Source organism: Monodelphis domestica, chromosome 1 (genome assembly GCF_027887165.1).
Source record: "Monodelphis domestica isolate mMonDom1 chromosome 1, mMonDom1.pri, whole genome shotgun sequence".
In the NCBI taxonomy this organism is placed as follows: Eukaryota; Metazoa; Chordata; class Mammalia; order Didelphimorphia; family Didelphidae; genus Monodelphis; species Monodelphis domestica.
In genome coordinates this window covers 9,261,627-9,283,600 of record NC_077227.1, presented here as the reverse complement: position 1 = coordinate 9,283,600, position 21,974 = coordinate 9,261,627, and the positions used below count along the sequence as shown (strand labels likewise).

The 21,974-nt window shown below is 49.9% G+C and overlaps 1 long non-coding RNA gene across 1 annotated transcript; it reads right to left on the bottom strand.

Moving 5' to 3' along the window:
* Window positions 1–19,894: 19,894 nt before the first annotated feature.
* LOC103097188 (uncharacterized) lies at window positions 19,895–21,280 on the bottom strand. The gene is made up of 3 exons (XR_460009.3): window positions 21,022–21,280; window positions 20,220–20,320; window positions 19,895–20,048 (listed from the first exon to the last, which is right to left on the bottom strand). It is a non-coding gene; the product is annotated as an uncharacterized LOC103097188 (long non-coding RNA).
* Between the last annotated feature and the right edge of the window lie 694 nt (window positions 21,281–21,974).

The window sequence follows — 21,974 nt, the reverse complement described above, 5'->3', positions numbered from 1 at the left end:
GGAAAACAGAGTTGTTCCTGGGGCCTTTGTTCCTGGGTTCTTCCATGGGAAAACAGAGTTGTTCCTGGGGCCTTTGTTCCTGGGTTCTTCCATGGGAAAACAGAGTTGTTCCTGGGGCCTTTGTTCCTGGGTTCTTCCATGGGAAAACAGAGTTGTTCCTGGGGCCTTTGTTCCTGGTTCTTCCACAGGACAAGAGAGTTGTTCCTGGGGCCTTTGTTCCTGGGTTCTTCCATGGGAAAACAGAGTTGTTCCTGGGGCCTTTGTTCCTGGGTTCTTCCATGGGAAAACAGAGTTGTTCCTGGGGCCTTTGTTCCTGGTTCTTCCATGGGACAACAGAGCCGTTCCTGGGGTCTTTGTTCCTGGGTTCTTCCATGGGACAACAGAGCCTTCCCTGGGGCCTTTGTTCCTGGTTCTTCCATGGGACAACAGAGCCATTCCTGGGGCCTTTGTTCCTGGTTCTTCCACGGGACAACAGAGCCTTCCCTGGGGCCTTTGTTCCTGGGTTCTTCCATGGGAAAACAGAGTTGTTCCTGGGGCCTTTGTTCCTGGTTCTTCCACAGGACAAGAGAGTTGTTCCTGGGGCCTTTGTTCCTGGGTTCTTCCATGGGAAAACAGAGTTGTTCCTGGGGCCTTTGTTCCTGGTTCTTCCACAGGACAAGAGAGTTGTTCCTGGGGCCTTTGTTCCTGGGTTCTTCCATGGGAAAACAGAGTTGTTCCTGGGGCCTTTGTTCCTGGGTTCTTCCATGGGAAAACAGAGTTGTTCCTGGGGCCTTTGTTCCTGGGTTCTTCCATGGGAAAACAGAGTTGTTCCTGGGGCCTTTGTTCCTGGTTCTTCCACAGGACAAGAGAGTTGTTCCTGGGGCCTTTGTTCCTGGGTTCTTCCATGGGAAAACAGAGTTGTTCCTGGGGCCTTTGTTCCTGGTTCTTCCACAGGACAAGAGAGTTGTTCCTGGGGCCTTTGTTCCTGGGTTCTTCCATGGGAAAACAGAGTTGTTCCTGGGGCCTTTGTTCCTGGGTTCTTCCATGGGAAAACAGAGTTGTTCCTGGGGCCTTTGTTCCTGGTTCTTCCATGGGACAACAGAGCCGTTCCTGGGGCCTTTGTTCCTGGGTTCTTCCATGGGAAAACAGAGTTGTTCTTGGGGCCTTTGTTCCTTGTTCTTCCATGGGACAACAGAGCCGTTCCTGGGGCCTTTGTTCCTGGGTTCTTCCATGGGAAAACAGAGTTGTTCTTGGGGCCTTTGTTCCTTGTTCTTCCATGGGACAACAGAGCCGTTCCTGGGGCCTTTGTTCCTGGGTTCTTCCATGGGAAAACAGAGTTGTTCCTGGGGCCTTTGTTCCTGGGTTCTTCCATGGGAAAACAGAGTTGTTCCTGGGGCCTTTGTTCCTGGGTTCTTCCATGGGAAAACAGAGTTGTTCCTGGGGCCTTTGTTCCTGGGTTCTTCCATGGGAAAACAGAGTTGTTCCTGGGGCCTTTGTTCCTGGTTCTTCCATGGGACAACAGAGCCGTTCCTGGGGCCTTTGTTCCTGGGTTCTTCCATGGGAAAACAGAGTTGTTCTTGGGGCCTTTGTTCCTTGTTCTTCCATGGGACAACAGAGCCGTTCCTGGGGCCTTTGTTCCTGGGTTCTTCCATGGGAAAACAGAGCCATTCCTGGGGCCATTGTTTCCTGGTTCTTCACGCTTCGCTCGGTATCAGTTCACAGAAGTCTTCGGAGGGTGTTCTGGACTCAGTCTGCTCGTCAGTTTTTATGACTCGATGCTATTCCATCACAGTTGCACGATGAATGAGAATCCTCTCACGTCCTAATCCTTTGCCACACATAAACATGGTGTCCTCGTGGGTCTTTCCCCTTTTTCTTTAATCTCTGGGCTGTGGACCTTTCTTTTAACATCGCAGTCCCTTCCAGCATTCCCTCCCTCCCATCCACGAATTGTCCTTTGCAACAAAGAAAAATACATAAGGAAAACCACTGGAAACATCTGGGCCTGCCAGCACACGTCGCAGCCTCTCTCGGTAGTCCGCTGCCTCTTCATTAAGTGGAGCGGTCTTGGTTTTCCCATCCGTCTGCTGGACTCCAGGCCATGGCCCTCTCCTGCGGACAGGTGCTGCTCCCCAAGTGGACGGGCACAGCTGACGGGCTCTCCTTCGCAAGGTGCCTTTTCCCGAGGAATTCAGGCTGGGCGGACGCACCTCGATTTCTGGATTCTTATTTGGTTAAATAACACATTAAGAATTGTTGTGATCCCATACTGAAGCTTCCCATATGGTTAATTGGAAATGTTCTCACCACTATTGCAGGCTGTAAAAACTAATGAGGTAGACGGCAAATTTATCAAATGCTACATTTAGAAATTCACTTATTGCTTACTGCCATACCTCGCATCCACGAGAGCCGGCGCGTCCTCTGGGGACCAGGCGGCCCCATGGCCGGAGGGCCGGGCGGACGAGGGGCATCTTCTCTTGGGCGGCCACAGCCAAAGAGGCTTCTCTTCGGGCGCCCCCATCTTTGGGTCATCCTGGCCGTGACTGGAGTTTCGAAAGCTGTATCATTCAGGCATAATTTATACTTTCCATTCTCCCCTCCACTAACCCCCCAGTTCTTCCTTTATAGCCATTGTCTCCCATCTGTTTTTTCCTAATGATTTTTTCACGATCTCTCCTTCAATCTAGCCTTTCTCTCTGCCGTCGGGACGTCTGTCTCCCCATCCTTAAACTCTTTCAACGTGGGAACATGGATTTGGAATCGCAAGGGGTCATCTAGTCCAGCCACTTCATTTTACAGATGGGGAAACTGAGGTCCTCCAATGACTTTCCCAGGGTCATAGAAGTCGTAAGAAGCATAGCCTGTATCGTAGACTCAGAGATCAGAAGCTAAAAAAGGGCGTTAGGAGCCGTATATCTCTTCTTGTTTTATAGACAGGCAAACTGAGACCCAGGGACCCTCCGTGACTCTCCCAAGGTCTTTCTTATAAGTGGCCTGTCCTGGATCACAGAAATATAGACAGAGATCGTCTAGACCAAACTCCTCCCTTTATAGGTGGGGAAACTGAGGCCCAGAGAGGTTAAGTCATTTGCCTAAGGTGGCAGAGGTATGATTTGAACCTAGATCTCATGACTCTAAATTCAGCTTTTATTCCATGACACCAAGCCTGCACACTCCGCCATTTCCTTTTCTGAGAAGCTCCATTGCTAGGTGGGCTTGGCAGGCTCCCGAAGGGCTGCCCTGCCCAGCATTGGAAGCCCTTCCTAATCTGCCCCCTCTAGTCTTCTCCCAGCTTTCGTCTTCTCCACAGTCGATCCAGGGACACCTCTCCCCAAAGCTTCCATCTCCCACCTCTGGGCTTTTTCTCTGGCTGTGCCCCATGCCTGGAACACGCTCGCTCCCTCTTGGCTTCCCCCCTGGTTAAAGCACCCCCCTGGCAAGAAGGCTTTCCTGCTCCACCTGCCGCTGCCCATTATCTACAGCTGATCCTCTCTGTAGCATATTGGCACATGGTTGCTTTCATGGGGTCTCTCCCACTGGACGCTGGACTCCTCCCTGGCTGGGGCCGAGCTCGTTGCTTTGGGCTTTCCGTTGGAGTCCAGAATTTAGCCCAGCTCCTGCTGCAGAGAAGGCACTTAATCATGTGATCAACTCTCGTTCTTTTTATTTTTAACCTCATCTTCCATCTTACGGTCAATCCTGTGCCTTTCTTCCTGGGCAGAAGAGTGGTCAGGGCTAGGCAATGAGGGTGAAGTGACTTGTCCAGGGTCACCCAGCTAGGAAGTATCTCAGGTCACATTTGAACCCAGGACCTCCTGACTCTAGGTCTGGCTCTTCAGATCCACTGAGCCCCCAGCTGCCCCCCCCCCCCTTGATAAATTCTTGTTGACTGACAGGTAGATATTATATGTAGAGAGATGTGACTCCTGATGGATGGCGTGACTTTTGGGAGAGAGCGGCAGAGGCGGAGGAGAGATAGACAGAGACCCCAAAGAGGTCTCCTCTCTTCCTCCCCCTCCTGCCCCTCCTCCTCTTCCTCCTCTGCCCCCCCCCCACAAATCCACATTAGGTGGAAGGCAGAGGCTCTAAATGTCCCTGAGGTGGACAGCGAGATATTCCAGATGCTTCTACAAAGCCTTGCTGTGCGCCGGCTGCTTGGTCCTTTTACGTAGTTCAGCTACGATCATAGCAGTGACAATAACTCACATCGACAGAGCACTGGACGGCTCTGAGAGCATTTTCCTTTTTATTGGCCCGGGATAGTAATTGGGAGCCACGTATTGTGGGTGAAGACGCCGAGGCTCAGTGGGGAATCCGTCGGGATTCTAACCCACAACTCCTGACTCTTTTCTGGTCCCAGATCCCAGACTCTCCCTCCCAGGGAAAGCAGATGTCCTGAGGCAGCACAGAATAATGGAGAGCATAGCCTGTTAGGCTGGGAGTTAGGAGCTCCTGGGTTCAAGTCCTTCCCGAGCCCCTTTGGAGCCGGAGGACACTGGACGAGTCTCAGTTTCCTCGTCGGAGAAAAGGAATCCTCATAGTTCTGACCTCATGAGTTGCTCTGAAGAGTAAGCGACGATATGGCGCGTTCAGAAGGTTTCGCACACCTTAAAAGCACCCTCAAATGGAAGCTATAGTGATCCATTTAGGCTGCAGTCAAATCCTGCTGGTCCTCCAAGCTGGAATTGTGAAGACACACTCCAGGGACCGGCCAGGATCTGGAATCAGGCAGCAGCGGCTTTGCTAGTTTCCCGCCTCGCCACCAGGTGGTCCTTGTTGCCTGGAAGGCCTGGTGGTCCAGCCATGCCGCCATGTTAGCGAAGGGCTCGTGACGGACCCAGCAAAGGCAAGACCAGCACGAAGCGTCTTTCCTCTCGGGGAGGTTGGAGAAGGCTGGGAGGGAACGGCGGGAGCACAGCCCAGCGAAGGTAAACTGCGTACAAAGCCATCGGAAGGAGGAGACCAGGAAGGGGCTCTCAGAGGAGGAGATCCAGAGCTGGGAAGGGGAGGGGAGGGAGAGCAGCTTCCGGGGCAGCCGCCACAAAGGCGCGGAATCAGAGGGGACACAACCAGCTCAGTTTGTGTGAGACAGAAAAGTCTGCGTTTGTTCCCAGCCTAAATCAATGCTCCACTGAGCTCAAGAGTCTGGGCGCCTCATTCCAGACAAGTGCGTAGATGGAATCGGCTCGTCCCCTCCTGCTGCGGGGCTGGATCAATTCCTGGTCCTTAAATAGTCAGTCAATAGACATTCACTAAGCACCTACTATGTGTCGGGCACAGTTCTAAGCTCTAGGAATGTAACAAAGAGACAAGACAATCCCTGTCCTCAAAGAGCTTCCAGTCGAATGGGCAAGATAACAGGCAGACACCTATGTACAAATGATTGAGGCAGGGTGAATTGGAAGTAAATAAGAGAGGAAAGATACCAGGACTTTGAGGGATCAGGAAAGACTTCCCAAGAAGATAGGATTTTAGTGGGGTCTTTTTTTTCCCTTTTAAACTCTTACCTTCTGTCTTAGGATCTATATCTGTTCCAAGGAGGAAGAGCAGCAAGAGCTAGGCAATTGGATTTAAGTGACTTGGCCAGGTCAAATGGCTAGGAAGTGTCTGAGGTTAGATTTGAACCCAAGACCTCCCATCTCCAGCCTGGGTCTCCTAGCTGCCCTTTGAGTTGGGTCTTGAAGGAAGCTAGGGAAGTCAGTACACAAAGATGAAGAAGGAGATGGTCCCAGGCATGGGAGATGGCCAGGGAAAATGCCAAGACATGGAATGTCTCGGACCATGGAGGAGGTCAATGTCACTGCATCAAAGAGTATATGGTGAAGAGTTAGGAGAAAGAAGCATGGAAAGTTGGGGGTGGGGTGGGTGGGAGGCAGGCAATGAAGGGCTTTGAAGGACAAATAAAACAGGACGTTGCACTTGATCCTAGAGGTGATAGGGAGCTGCTGGTGTTTATTGAGAAGGTGAGATCTGAGCTTCAGGAAAGTCACATTGCTGGCTAAATGGAGGAGGGAGAGATTTGAGGCTGGCAGATCCACCAATAGCCAGTGCAACAGTATAGACTTGAGATGAGGGCACCAGAGTGGGAGCAGTGTCAGAGGAGAGAAGGGCCTCTATCTGAGATTTATTACAAGCCCAAATGGAAGGAGAAGGAGGTTCTTCTAGTGTTCCTATTCCAAGGTGGCCACGCAGCCCGGGAACACCAGAAACTCTCAGCCACATCCACACTCATAGGAAAGACATCAGTCCAGTCATCTACACTGAAAGGACAAAGTGGATGAGAAAACATTCCTTGTGCTTCTCTGTCGCTATGCATATGTTCAGATCATTGGACAATGGATTAGCTTCAGAATTAAGCAGGATGGCAGTCTCCCTTGTGGCTTCGTGTTTCCCAGCACTAGCACAGTGCCCAACATGGAGTGTGCCTGGGACAAGTCACTGAACCTTTACACTCGGGATGACTCTGAACGTTTCCCCTGCAGAGATGTTCTCCCGATGTGTAAAGTTCCTGCCACCTGTGGAAGCACAATCTGAAGAGGACAAAAGGGCCTGATGGCACCTGGTGAGCTGTCCCATGGACAGACACGGAAAGGAATCAGCCAGGTGAGAGAGGGCAGTGAACTCTGCCAACCCCAGCCCTTATCGATGCCCCAGGCTGCTCTTAGTCATCTCCTCCCTCTGCTTCCCATTTGGAGGGCTCTTGTGGTCCTGGAATGGGAATGCATCCAATGGATTGGGGAGGGTCATCTGGAGGCCACAAGGACACCCCACTGAGGACTGGGCAGGAGCCCAGGAGAGAACTTTTGGGGTCCCGAATCAGCATTCTGAGCTTAGCAGGTGGTTCCTGGAGGCAGGCAGCCCAAGGACCTGAGCCATCATGGGGTTGGGGATGTCCTCACTTGCCCAGCTGCATTTCCCCAGCTTCTTCTGTCTTACCAGCAGCCTCTGGGAGGTGGCACGGGTGCCTCATCACGTGAAGAGGACAGGAAGGCAGAAAGAGGATGGGTAACCCTGTTGAAGGCCTTTCAGCCATCTAGCAACAGGCCGTGGATTAGGAACTGTAAGCTTTTGCCTTCTGGCAGACTCTATGCCCAGACTTCATCTGTCCTGCTTCTGGGAGGAGCTTTCTCTGGGTCACAGAATCCTAGGTTTCCAGTGGGTCTAAGACCTACCCCTTCTCTACTCCCCCAATTCCCCTACAATGTCCTTGGGAAGGGGCCATCCAGATTTTGCTCCAAGACCACTTGTGGAGGGCAAGGGGAAGCCTGCCATTTTGGGGGCAGCCCAGTCTACTTACGGACAACTCTGATGACTAAGAGGCCTTCCCGGATATTAAGTCAAAACTGGCTCTTTTGTAGCTTTGTAACTGCTCCTGGTCCTGCTATCTGGGGCCGAGAAGATCCCTCTTCCATGCAACAAGCCCCTCGAATACTTAGAGAAAACAATTTGGACCCCCCTCCCACCGCCATCTTTGCTTTTCCAGCTAATCATGGAGGAATGAACCAATGGATGGAGGAATGAACCAAAGCATTTATTAAGCGTTTACTCTAGGGTAGGGTAGGGTGGGGTGTATGGGGTGCTCAGGGAGGGGTAGTATCTCTGGTATGGAGGGCTTGTCGTGCCCTCCTAGGGCAGCTCTCCAACCTCTGACCCCCACCTGACACCCAGCTCTCACTTGTGGCTCCCAGTAGCTGCTAGCATGTGGCAGCGGCCACACCCTGGGCAATGGCTTCGACAGGTCGGCCAAACCTTGTGAGGGTAGCCATCGGGTCGTCGATCCCTGGTGAACCAGGGCTTTGCTCACCCAGCATGTGAAGACTGCTTCGGCTGAACAGACGGAAGAAACCAACAAGAAGGTTCAACGGCTGAGAGGGCGACGCAGCAAAGCACTGTGGAGTGCTTAGGGTGTGTTGGAGCACAAAGGACAACACAGCCATCCAATGCAGCTGAGGAAGTCTCCAGGTGTAACGACTTTTCGTGCCACTGGACCCAGGCTTCCAACGCCGAGAGAGCGGGACTGTCTCTGTGCACCGACTTTTCCACTTAAATCTCCTTCACGCACAAGTATTTTTGTGCACACTCATCTATCCTAACCCTGTCCACCCTCTTCAAGACCTGCGACGATGGGGGAGTGGCGATGCAACAGGTGGAGGTGACCACTGGCAGTTGTAGTCACGATCCTGCACATAGGCAGCCCACAGACCAGTGGTCGCTCGGCCCTGTAGGGCAGCAGGGACATTCGGCAGCATCCTGGGCGACTGAGCAGCCCTCTCTAGGACAGCACTGCTCACCCTAATCAAGGGAGGGGACTAGAAAAGGTGTCCCAAACATTGCCTGCCCTACAAACACCTGGTCAGCACACAGCGGCTGGCGGGTCATCCCTTTAAGTGGTCGAAATCAAAGAAAAAATACAAACAAACTCCCACTAGGAGCATGGAACATCAGGACATTACTTGATAGAGAACATAAGACCCAAGACCTGAGAGAAGAACAGCTCTAATCTAATCGATAAAGAACCGGCGAGATATAACATTGACATTGCAGCCCTAAGCTAAACACGCTTACCAGAAGAGGGATCACTCAGTGAACCCACCACTGGATACACCTTCTTCTGGAAAGGTAGAGCCTCAAATGAAGACAGAATCCATGGTGTTGGCCTGGCCATCAAGACCAGTTTGCTCAAACAGCTGCCAGACTTGCCTGTGGGCATCAGCGAGAGGCTCATGAAGATCCGTTTGCCTCTCAGCAAAGACCGGTATGCCACAATCATCAGTGCATATGCCCCAACACTGATCAGCACAGAGGAGACCATAGAGCAGTTCTACTCTGACCTGAGTGCCGTTCTGCACTCAGTGCCCACCAATGACAAGCTGATACTACTGGGAGACTTCAACGCCCGCGTTGACCAGGACCATGAAAGATGGAAAGGAGTGCTCGGCAAACACGGCATGGGCAAAATGAACAACAACGGCCTACTGCTACTCAGCAAATGCTCAGAGTGTGAACTCACCATCACGAACACTGTGTTCAGAATGGCGAACAAATATAAAACAACGTGGATGCACCCAAGATCAAAACAGTAGCATCTCATTGACTACATCATTGTATGCCGGCAAGACATCTAGGATGTAAAGATCACCAGAGCCATGAGAGGAGCTGAATGCTGGACAGACCACTGATTGGTTAGAGCGACTCTTCAAATGCGCATTGCGCCTCGCCATCCAAAATGTGCCCAGACAGTTTGCGCATTTTACAACATGAGTTGTGAGTCTTAGAGATCCATCTTATTTGCAAACATTCCAGTCCTGCCTGGAGGACAAGCTGTCTGCCAAGGGACAACTCACTGGAAGCTCAACCAAGAAATGGAACCAGTTCAGAGACGCAGTGAAGGAAACATCAAAGGCAGTCCTAGGCCTAAAACAATGCAACCACCAGGACTGGTTTGACGAGAACAACGCTGCTATTGAAGACCTATTGAGCAAGAAGAACAAAGCCTTTATGGAGTGGCAAAATAACCCAAACTCTGCTCCTAAAAAGGACAGATTCAAGTCTCTCCAAGCCACAGTGCAGCGTGAGATCAGGAAGATGCAAGACCAATGGTGGGAAAAAAAGGCAGAAGAAATCCAGTGGTTTGCTGATATGCAAAACTACAAACAATTTTTCAGTGCCCTCAAGACTGTCTATGGGCCATCAAAACCCACCACCACTCCCTTGCTATCCTCTGAGGGTGACACTCTCATAAAAGATAAAAAAGGCATCAGCAACAGGTGGAAAGAACACTTCAGTCAGCTTCTCAACCGACCCTCTTCAGTCGACCAAAGCGCCCTTGACCAGATCCCCGAAAACCACTCCATTGAACAACTTGACATCCCTCCTTCAAAAGAGGAAGTCCAAAAAGCCATCAAACAAATGAGTGCAGGCAAGGCACCCGGTAAAGATGGGATCCCAACCGAGGTGTACAAGGCCTTAAAGGGAAAGGCTCTCCAGGCATTCCACATAGTGCTGACCAGCATATGGGAAGAGGAAGACATGCCCCCAGAACTCAGAGATGCCTCCATCATAGCCCTAAACAAGAACAAAGGCTCACCAGCAGCCTGTGACAACTACAGAGGCATCTCACTACTCTCCACTACTGGAAAGATCCTCACCTGTGTTATACTCAACAGACTCCTGTCATCTGTTTCAGAGCAGAACCTGCCTGAATCACAATGCAGCTTCTGACCAGATTGCAGCACCATCGACATGGTCTTCACGGTGAGGCAAATGCAGGAAAAATGCCTTGAGCAGAACCTGAGTCTCTACATTGTCTTCATAGACCTGGCAAAGGCGTTCGACACAGTGAACAGGGACGCATTGTGGGTGATCTGCAGCAAGCCTGGTTGCCCAGCAAAATTCGTCAAACTGATCCAGCTCTTTCATGTCGACACGACAGGGGAAGTCCTATCTGATGGAGAGACTTCCAATCGCTTCAACATCTCCAATGGCGTGAAACAAGGCTGTGTCCTTGCTCTGGTACTCTTCAACCTATTTTTCACCCAAGTATTACGACATGCTGTGATGGATCTAGACCTGGGCGTCTACATCAAATACCGACTAGATGGCTCACTATTTGACCTTCGCCGCCTGACTGCAAAAACAAAGACAACAGAGAGACTCATCCTGGAAGCTCTCTTCGCAGATGACTGTGCTCTCATGGCCCACCAAGAAAATCATCTCCAAACCACTGTGGACAGGTTCTCCATTGCAACAAAACTGTTTGGCCTGACTATCAGCCTCAGAACAACAGAGGTGATGTTCCAACCCGCACCAGGGAGGCCAACGAACCAGCTGTGCATTACAATCGATGGTACGCAGCTTTCTAATGTCAACACTTTCAAGTATCTGGGCAGCACCATCGCCAACGACGGGTCCCTAGACCACGAAATCAATGCCAGGATCCAAAAGGCCAGCCAGGCACTTGGGCGGCTGCGCTGCAAAGTCCTCCAACACAGCGGTGTAAGCACTGCGACAAAGCTCAAAGTGTACAACGCGGTGGTCCTCAGCTCGCTCCTGTACGGTTGTGAGACATGGACACTGTACCGGAAGCACATGAAACAGCTGGAGCAATTCCACCAACGCTCCCTCCGGTCAATCATGAGGATCCGATGGCAGGACCAAATCACCAACCAGGAAGTCCTCGACAGAGCCAACTCCACCAGCATCAAAGTCCTGGTCCTCAAAGCCCAGCCACGATGGTCTGGACACGTCATCTGCATGGACCCACAGGGAATACCAAGACAGGTATTCTATGGTGAACTGTCAGCTGGACTCAGGAAACAAGGCCGACCAAAGAAAAGATTCAAGGATCAGCTAAAGTCCAACTTGAAGTGGGCTGGAATGACACCAAAGCAACTAGAACTCGCTGCCTCTGACAGAAGCAGCTGGCGAGCCCACATTCACCATGCCGCCACCGCCTTTGAAGATGAGCGACATCGACGTCTTGCCGCTGTGCGTGAACGCTGACACCAGGCCACAACCGCACCTCCCATAACAACGGGTGTCCCATGCCCCATGTGCCACAAACTGTGCGCCTCAGCCTGTGGACTCCAAAGCCACATGAGGGTACACCGTAGATGAAACTGCACAAAGACAATCGTCATTCTCGGTCACCGAGAGACTACCACTATCTAGGGTAGGCACTGAGTTAAGTGCCTTAAAAAAGAAAACATCCGTGTCCTTTAGAGGGTTTAATATGAATGGTGGAAGACAATCCATGCTGGAGCCTGGTGGCCAAGGAAGCGAGCTTTGTTTTGGGAGGCAAAGGATGGAGAGGAGAGCACCCAGGGGAGCAGGTAGTGGGTCTGGACGAGGGGGATGGGAAACTGAAGCCCAGTGTCTGGGGCTGCCAGTATATGAGGATGGGGTGGGGGTGGGGGGCGGGCACACACACGGTTACTGGTCAGTTAGGTTGGGTCCAGGATCTGCAGAGATGAATGGATTAACTTCTCCAGGATTCTGGAAGGCCTTTCTTTGTTCATTCAATTGATCCTTCTAGGCCATGGACTCCAGGCCCTTCCCCACTCTGGTCGCCTGGCTCAGGATGCTCTCAGCTCCTCAAGGTCCTTCCTCAGTTGTGGCTCCGGACATGACTCTGGAGATCAGATCCCAGAAGGAAAGCTGGAAGGAACCTTAGAAGTCCTCTCGTCTCCCTGCTCACTTACAGAGGAGAATGGACCAGACAGGAAGAAATCAGGGTTAACAAGTTGCTGAGCTAAGATTCAAACTCAGGGCTGGGGTTCCACCTATAGCATCTTCTTGTAGCACATCCCATTGGCTCCCCAGAACACACAGGACGGTCCCTCTTCCTTATTTCTTGAAATCATGCCTCCCTCAATGCAGTTTTTGGCTCTAGTATCAAGAACTGTACTTGCAGGCCAACGAAGCTTCTTGTGTTTTTAAACCCTCCCCTTCTGAGGATCAATACTATGCATTGCTCCCAAGGCAGAAGAGTGTTAAGGGCTAGGCAAAGGGCAAGTGACTTGCCCAGGGTCACACAGCTGGGAAGTGTCTGAGGCCAGATTTGAACCTAAGACCTCCCATCTCTTGGTCTGATTCTCTATCCACTGAGCCACTTGACTGCCCTCTCCAATTATGTTTTAAACAATTAGCTTCTTCCCGTGCTTATCCCAATGTGTATCCCAATGTATGATTTTTAAAAAACCCTTACCTTCCATCTTGGAGTCAATACTGTGTATTGGCTCCAAGGCAGAAGAGTGGTCAGGGCTAGGCAATGGGGGTCAAGTGACTTGCCCAGGGTCACACAGCTGTGATGTGTCTGAGGTCACATTTGAACCCAGGACCTCCCATCTCTAGGCCTGGCTCTCAATCCACTGAGCCACCCAGCTGCCCCTGATTTTCTTGACTCCTGGTTTATGACTACAATTATCTCCATTAAAATTCTCCATTGTACTTTGTGGTGGCCAAAAATTGGAAAATGAGGGGATGCCCATCAATTGGGGAATGGCTGAACAAACTGTGGTATATGTTGGTGATGGAATACTATTGTGCTAAAAGGAATAATAAAGTGGAGGAATTCCATGCAGACTGGAACAACCTCCAGGAAGTGATGCAGAGCGAGAGGAGCAGAACCAGGAGAACATTGCACACAGAAACTAATACACTGTGGTATAAGCGAACGTAATGGACGTCTGCATTAGTGGCGGTGTAATGTCCCTGAACAATCTGCAGGGATCCAGGAGAAAAAAAAAACACCATTCATAAGCAAAGGACAAACTATGGGAGTGGAAACACCGAGGAAAAGCAACTGCCTGAATACAGAGGTTGAGGGGACATGACAGAGGATAGACTCTAAATGAACACTCTAATGCAAATACTATCAACAAAGCAATGGGTTCAAATCAAGAAAACATCTAATGCCCAGTGGACTTACGCGTCGGCTATGGGGGGTGGGGGGTTGGGGGGGAGGAAAAGAAAATGATCTATGTCTTTAACGAATAATGCTTGGAAATGATCAAATAAAATATATTTAAAATTCTCCATTGTAGATTCAGCCCCAGAGTTCTCAGGATATTTGGGGATCCCGACTGCCATCCAGGGCATTAGCTGTGTCTCCCTGCTTTGTATCAGCTACAAATGCCACAAGAAGGATCAGTTGATGGGTAAACATTTATTATGAGCCAATGCTATGCCCACCACTGTGCTAAGTTCTGAGGATGTGAGGGGAGGCTCTCTGCTTCTCTGGAAATCATTATGAATCTGGGAAGCAGCCCATACCATGGGGTCCTTCTCCGGTTCAGCATCGTGCATGCTCATCTATGGCTATTGCTGTGGTCACATCCTGGCTTCTGGGAAAATGCTCACCTGCCTCTGCTCTTCAAGCCTGGAAGAGGATGAGAGTCGCTCATTCACTGCTTTTGCCATAATGCTGTGGGGTCCTTTCTCTTTTTTTCTCTGTGTGAACTTTAGATTACTCCACCCTACTTAGTCTAACAAAAGTAGGAATGTCTACACCTGTACTTAAGGATTAAGTATCTAGGAGGATGGCCTATGACAGACATGCTAGCAAATGACAAATCAGAAACAGCTGACAGACCCTTGAGCTGCCCTAAGTCAAGCTTAAGCTACCACTGGTACAGATGAGATGCAGGAAAGTAGTATAAAATCGTCTATATATTTCGTGTCACTTCCTCTCTCCAGTGTCTTTGGTGGCAGAGAGGTGGCTGGCGGCAGCGTGCTGAGCCTTTTGGCATCTTGGCATGGTGGCAGCTATTGTCCCATTTAGTGGTGAGTTTTCCTTGATACCATACTGGAGGAAGTCTAGTAACCTAGTTCAGGTGAGGCATCTTCTCTGAGCTCTCTTGGAGTTTAGGCTGATTTTTCCTCCTTTACCTCCCAGACACTATCCTCTTAGAAGCCTCTAATCTTCTTCAGAAACCTTGTGGCAGAGGATTTTAAACTCCCCCTGGCACAGGCCAGGCAGGTGAAATCCTATACCCTTTCCCCCTCTTTTCTCCTTGATCTCTTCCCTCTCTATTGATTAAACCACCATAGATTTCCAAACTGACTTGGGTATTTTATTTGGGATATCCCCTGGTGACCAAAAATCAAACTTAGATTAGGTCACGACCCTAAATTATCCTTACATCTGTAGGATAAAAGTGTTGGGAGATAATAGCATGTTGATGGGAAGAGAAGAGCAAAGGAAAGATGGCATGGGCAAGGAAATGAAAGCAGACCCATTGGGCTGGGATCGGGAGGACGATGGGTCTTTGACAAATCCTCTCTCCCCAGGGCAGTGCTGAATGGACTCTGTTGGAATATCATGGGGAAGCACCCGTTTTCTGGAAACTTCACATCCATGGTTCCCTTTTCTTGGGGCCTCACACTATAAGCATAAATGTTCATTGATCAACTGACCAATCATCCAGCTGAGCAAATCCAAGGGTCAGGCCCAGAGGTTGCTATAAATCATTTCCTTCTGGAGCTACCATGACTATGCAGCTGAGTTTATGTGCTGTCTTACTTTATTTTGGAATATAGCTAGAGTAGGGAAGGAGGTGAAACTTCCTCACCAAAAGCAAGCTTGGTGAAAAAGGACAGAAGGCAAGATTTAAAGTCAAGGTCTTGAGTTCAAATCTTAGTTCTGCTACTTGTAAGTCACTAAATTTCTCCAGATCTACTTCGAAGACTTTTGAGGGAAACAAGGCTAGAAGGAGAGAGACCGTGAGCCTTCTGCGGAAAATGGGTCTTAGTTCTTTGCCTGGCTCATGATTTCTTCTTTTATTTGAGGTGAAGGGATTGGGATTGGGATGCTGAACTTGGGAATCTCTAAAGGTCAGGGTATCTAGCTAGCCTCCTAGGGACCCCGCACCCCAGCTTCTCAGGGTTGAGGAATGAAGCCCTTGCCAGGGTTTGCACCCAGCCTAATGTCAGGGGAATTCTATTCAGAAATGATGACATGAGGACTCATCTGGCATCGATGCTCTATTTGGGTGTGAACTTGGTGGAATCAGTACTATGTAGAAACTATGCTGAGTCTCTCCCAAGTGACCCAGGTGGCATAAAGGAGGGAAATACATCGCCTTGAAGTGATGGAGGGAAATAGTTGTACTTTTGTGATCGCTCTGTGTTTGGACTAAACATCCCTATGCCAAAGCAGGTGGAGGTTGAGGGCTTAAATGGAATGGGGTACCACCCTCATTGGCGACTAACTGTGCTGAAGCAATCAGTTGGAGCTTGAGCAGGGGGCAGTAGAGAAAAGTCAACCTTAACTGCTCAGGGATTCCAGAATAAACTGGATACCCTGCACTAAAAACTCTCATGCCACATGCCCAGTCTAAGCAAAACAGCCAAGATTTCTGTAGCGCTTTATGAACAAAGCCCTTTGAATCTGTGAAGGGGCACTGCTTGTATTTTCCCTCCCATTTTACAGATAAAGAGATGAATCCTCAGAGAGATGAAACCACTGAGCTATTAAGTGTAATTCTACCCTCTGACCTATCTTCTCTCCAGTCTGTACCAAACCTGGAGGGCTGGATCCTCAGCGGTACAACTCATACTTGGGTCCTAAGGGTAACTTTGTGACAACTCCTTTGACTATAGCTCACGAGCCCCCATAGGTGTGTGTCCTACTAACCATCAGATAGCAGACTTGATTAGCATTTAATAAAGATGTATACTAAGGGCATTTGGCACAAAATGCTTCCCCATACTAGAGTAGAGGGGCATTCAAATACACACAGCAGCTGTTGGAAAAATGGGCTTGAACTTATAGCACAAGAATAGATAGAGTTGGGGTACACATGCAGAGTACATGCCAGTGCTATCTGGAATGTGGGACATGACTGGGCTTCTGAAATGGGTAAATCTTTCTGTATGCCTGTGATTTCTTGAACAGATTCAAACTCCTCTTTGATTGGGACAATCAATCAACAAGTTTTGAGTGCTTAGACAGTATCAAGATGGAAAGCCCCCCCACCCCCCAAGAAGCTTGCATTCAAATGAAGGAGACCAGTGTAGATGCAAATATAGATGGTGTAAATGTGAAGTGAACAAACACAAAATGTTTACAAAGGAGCTAAATCCAGGTCATGTGGGAGGGAGGGCACTAGTGCTTGGAGAGAAATTAGGCAGTTTTCCATAGAACGTGGTGCTTGAGCTGAATCTTAGAGAGAGGAAGAGATCTCGGAGGAGGAGGGAAGGCACCAAACAAGCTACATGCCAAATAGAGGAGTTTATGTTTGCTCTTGGGGTAATAGGATAACACTGAAGTTTATTGAGTAGGGGAGTAACATGGTCAGCTTTTTCCTTTAAGAAAACAGCCAAAGGCTACCTAGAGGATGGGTTGGAGTGAAGAGAAACAAGAAGGGAGAACACGTGGGAGGTTGATAATACAGGTGATGAGGACGATGGTCATGGGAGTGGAGAGAACTCAAGGGGAAGAGTCAGTCCTACAAGGAGGGGTTTGCCTCTTTAAGGAGAAGAGACTTGAGAAATGGACACTGGAGAATGAAAAGGATTCATGTATGAAGAGAAGGGAGTGACTTACCAAACCCAAACCCAACTCGTTCAAAACTCAGTAACTGCTCATGGGCAAGAATGAAAATCCCGGGGACGGGGCATCCCTCCCAGCCTGTGCCCCTTCCTCCTCAGTGTCCCAGGCGCCACTGCCTGTCTGGGAAGGTTATCCTGGGCTCTAGCATCCTTGCTGTACGTAGATAAAGCTAGGTTAGCCTCGTCCTTTTCTTCCCATCCTCCTAAATAGCTCTGCCATATTGGCGTCAGGCCGACAGTTTCCACAATGAGAACTAGACCGGGGTGGCTTCTTCTTCCCTAGAAAGAGACTGACAGCATCCATCTCTCCCGGCGACTTCAATGGAGTCTGTTCACAGAGCTCCGCTATCTCCCCATTCATAACCCCTTTTATGACTGGAGGCCTTTCAGCCTGCCATCGGGTCGATTTTTCAAATCTGCCACCATTATCTGCTGGGGGAGCCATTCTTCACTGCTCCGTTTTCCTGGAAGGATTGAGAATATCTTAATTGTGATGAGATTTCTCCGTGCGGGCAAGCTGTCATGCAGTCTTGAGAGCTCACAGGAAAAGAGAGAAGTGGCTGCATCCTCGTCCTAGTCCTACCAGGAAACAGAAATGCCACTGCCCGGCTGATGTGTAGGGAAGGGCCTTGGAGAGACGGGGCGGCATGTACGCAGCCTGTAACTGGTCTGCCGTGGCTGGGAGGATCTCTCGGTCCTCTCTTGGTGTCTACCTGTCCCCCAACTCTCACAGTGGCCCCAAGGGGCTGAAGCATGCGCAGCAGGCTGGAAGAGAGAAGGAGACGGATGGCTTTGTGCAATTTTGCCTCATTTAAATCCAATTCATGCACAAGTCATTGGTCTTCTTTGAAAGGAAAGGCCAGCAACGATAAGACTGGCTGCCTCAGTGAATAGAGAGCCAGGCTTAGAGATGAGAGGTCCTGGGTTCAAATCTTGCCTCAGACACTTCCTAGCTGTGTGACCCTGGGCAAGTCACTTGACCCCCATTGCCTAGCCCTCACCTTGGAACTCATATTTAATATCAGTTCTAAGGCAGAAGGTAAAGCTTAAAAATAAAGACAATGCATAGCCCAGTGCTTAGCACAATGTCTGGCACAAAGTACTTGCTTAATGAATATTTATATCAACGGATAGATAGCCAGAGCCCTGAGTGTTTTAAAAAACTGTCACTGATCTATTTGCATATGGGGAGGTTGGTGACTCCCCCACAGCACCCAGGGAGGCCAGGGAGTAAGGAAAAAGGCTCTCCGAGGCCACGTAGTCCTTGGCCTCTTCATTCATTCTTTTCCATTCCAGGTGCAGGGAATGGTGCCTCCAGAATGGGTGGGAGAACAAGCACAAGACCTGGAGTCTGTATCTAGCCCTGATGCTGCTGCTTGGCCAGCATCAGAGCTCCGGGGAGCAAGGAGCAATCTTTGGGAAGGATTCAGAGCCCCAGAGCCCCCCAGCAGCCATGCCACGTCTGGCCATAGACTTAACGAAGGTTGGAACCTACTCTCCCAGAGACCAAGGGAGCCGATAGTCAATGAACATTGATTAAGCACCTACTGTATGCTGGGCACCATGCTAAGCTCTGGGGATTTACAGGAAGTGACCAACATCTTTCCTTTAAGGAGCTCCCAGTCTAAGAGGAGAAGACAACTGATGGGTGGGGAGGGGGGAGAAGGAGGATTCTGGGTAGGGACTGACACAGTGAAGTCTTCCAGTTGGTGGGAGGCCTAAGTTTCAGAACTGATTTCATCTTATACAGTAGAGTTTCTGGGTGTCATGGAATCCCGTAGGTCAGCTTCTGGGAAATGACCAAATGAACAGCCCCCTCCCCCCTCTCCTTCCCCCACAGAGCCCTCTTTAAATGGCAGCAGATTAGAGGCTCTCCAATGTCCAGCCTCCACTAGACAGAGTGCTGAGGAGGGGGGAGCTCCAGCGTTGTTTTTAGGGAGAGAAATAGGGAGAAATAGGCCCTGGCTGTATGGGGGGGCACGGGCCAGAATGTCTGCAGACTCTCACTTATGGATATTTAAAGTAATGCAGGTGATTGGTCACTAACAAATGGAGGGGCCCAAGTGATGGGGCAGCCAGCCGATAGCAGAGGACAGAGCTGTCCCTCGGGATACCCTGGAGCGGTCAGTCAGTCCACAAACACGTATTAAGCCCCTACTATGTGCCAGGCACTGTGCTAAGCTCTGGGGGATAAAAGAAGCAAACATCCTGCCCTCAAGAAGCTCCCAGTCGAACGGGAGAGGCAGGAAGCAGAGCTCGAGACAGGCTAGAGAGAGCAATGGGAAGGGCTTCCCACAGAAGGAGAGCCTCGAAGGAGTCGGGAAGGCAATGTGATGAGGGCGCTGCCGCCAGGGATGCCAGTCCCAGCAGTTGCCACAGACTGGCCGGCCCTGCCTTTTCCTTTGCATCCTTGTGTGCTGACCGGCCACCCAGCAGAGTGCGGCATCACCGGCCCCCAGAGCACGGCGCCCTCTTCTCTTTACATTCTGGGTGCCATCCCAGCAGCGGAGCTCGTGAAACCTGGTCAGAGATACGGCATTTCTGTTTCCGAGGCTGGAAGAGGAAGGCCAGAGGCAGAGAGGACACGAGGATGCAGGCACCTCCCTTTGTCTCCTCCTCTAGACGGTGAGTTCCTCGAGGGAAGGAAATGTCTCCCCTTTGCCTTTGTATCTCCAGCAGTGCCCAAGACATGGCAGGAACCAAGCACCACTGGAGGAAACAACCGATTGGAGAGAGTCTGAGGCTAGATTTGAACTCAGGACGGGTCTCCGTGTCCATTGTGGCACTGAGCTGCCCCAAGCATGACTAAGCTGGAGGTAAAATATATTTTTGATTATGAGAAAATGAATGAGTGCCTAGACAGTGCTAGAAGAGATCATCTCCTCCAAGCCTTTATTTTGCACAACACTGGGGAGCCGCAGAGGGAGGGAGAGCTCCAACACTGACCTCTTGGCTCTTCTTCCATGATGGCTCCATCCAAGGGGCCTCCTCAGCGTGCTTCTTCTCTGAAGTACCTGCAGGGGAATGAAACGTCTCATCAGGTAGGCCGTGGTGTGACTGAAATAGAATTTACTTGCCCTGGCCGTCACGGTGCTCCCGCCACCATCTGGATCCAGCCGGACCGCCCATTCTCAAGGCCTCTCTGCTGCACCCAAACCGATGTCTTTGCTGTTCCCCTAGCTCACCATTCTTCCTCTGGTCTGCTCCTCTAGCCTCTCCCTTTGGCCTCTGTCTCAGGCCTCCAACTCTGGCCTCTACTGCTGGCTTCCCTGACTTTCACTGGATCCTAGATCGAGAGATGGAAAAGACTTCAGAGGCTGTCTAGCTCAATCCATCATGTTGCTGGTGGGGAAACTGAGGCCCAGGGAAGTTAAGAGACTTACTCAAGCTCATATAGTAGCAAGCTTCAGACAGGATTTGAACTCAGATCTTCTGATCCTAGGGCTAGTGCTCCCATACCTAGAATGCACTTCCTTTCTTTTTTTAAACCCTTACCTGTTTTAGAATCAACACTGTGTCTTGGTTCTAAGGCAGAAGAGTGGTAATGGATAGGCAATGGGGGTTAAGTGACGTGCCCAGGGTCACACAGCTAGGAAGTGCCTGCAGCCAAACTTGAACCCAGGACCAGGTCTAGGCCTGACTCACAAACCACTGAGCCTCCTAGCTGCCTTGGGTGCACCTACTTCTTACCTCAACCTAGAAGACTGATTTACTGCCTTCAAGGCATTCCCTTTTCAGGGCTTTATGAGGATCAAATAAGATAATACATACAGGGTACTTTGCAGACCATAAAACACTATATGGAAGTGAGTTTAATGCTAAAATGAACCATCACCATCATCATCATCAACATCATCATCACCCAGGATCCCTTGGGGACTGCCACCTCTGGGAAGGCTTTCTACCATCAGGGCTCATTCCTGGTCCAGGTTTTCTTGTCTTCACTTTTATCTGAGGCATCACTTCTCTGGCATCTCTGAGCCTCACCTTCAAGTAGCGCATGAGCCCCCAGAGGGCACAGATGCTTTTTGTCCCTATTGTATTCCCATCACACTAAATGACTGTCAGATTGAAGTTGGACCTCGAAGGGGGCTGACTTTGTTGTCTACTGCAAGTCAAGAAACAGTCTGTTCAGGCACAGTGGACAGCGGCTCTGAGATCAGTGGAGTTGGAGAGAACTCCCACAGCAACCAAAGCATGAGCTCCCCAAGTGTGGCAATGACGTGGGCTGGCAGAGAAGCTCTCTGGCTTTATCTCTATTCTGGGACAGATCCACCTCGCCCACCTCCTGCTCATATTCCAGGGTCATTGTTACTCAATAATAATGAGAATATAGTGGGCTCTCATCTTCCCAGATTATTAATGATTGGGACACCGAGCAGTCTTCTCTCTTTCTCTCCCTCCCTCTCTCTCTCCCTCTCTCTCTCCCTCTCTCTCTCTTTCTTTCTTTCTCCCTTCCTTCCTTCCTTCCTTCCTTCCTTCCTTCCTTCCTTCCTTCCTTCCTTCCTTCCTTCCTTCCTTCTTTCTTCCCTCCCTCCCTCCCTTCCTCTTTCTTTCTTTCTTTCTTTCTTTCTTTCTTTCTTTCTTTCTTTCTTTCTTTCTTTCTTTCTTTCTTTCTTTCTTTCTTTCTTTCTTTCTTTCTTTCTTTCTTTCTTTCTTTCTTTCTTTCTTTCTTTCTTTCTTTCTTTCTTTCTTTCTTTCTTTCTTTCTTTCTTTCTTTCTTTCTTTCTTTCTTTCTTTCTTTCTTTCTTTCTTTCTTTCCTTTTCCTTCCTTATTTTTCTCTCTGTGGTCCAACCAAAAAACTGCTCTGGCAGTCCAGTCAAAGTGATCAACTCGGATCCCTAAAATAAAGTCTGAAATTCTATTTTTCCCTAGTAAAACACCACACTTGGCCATCATTCTGCCCCCTAGAATAAAACAATTGTTCTAGAGCTCTGGG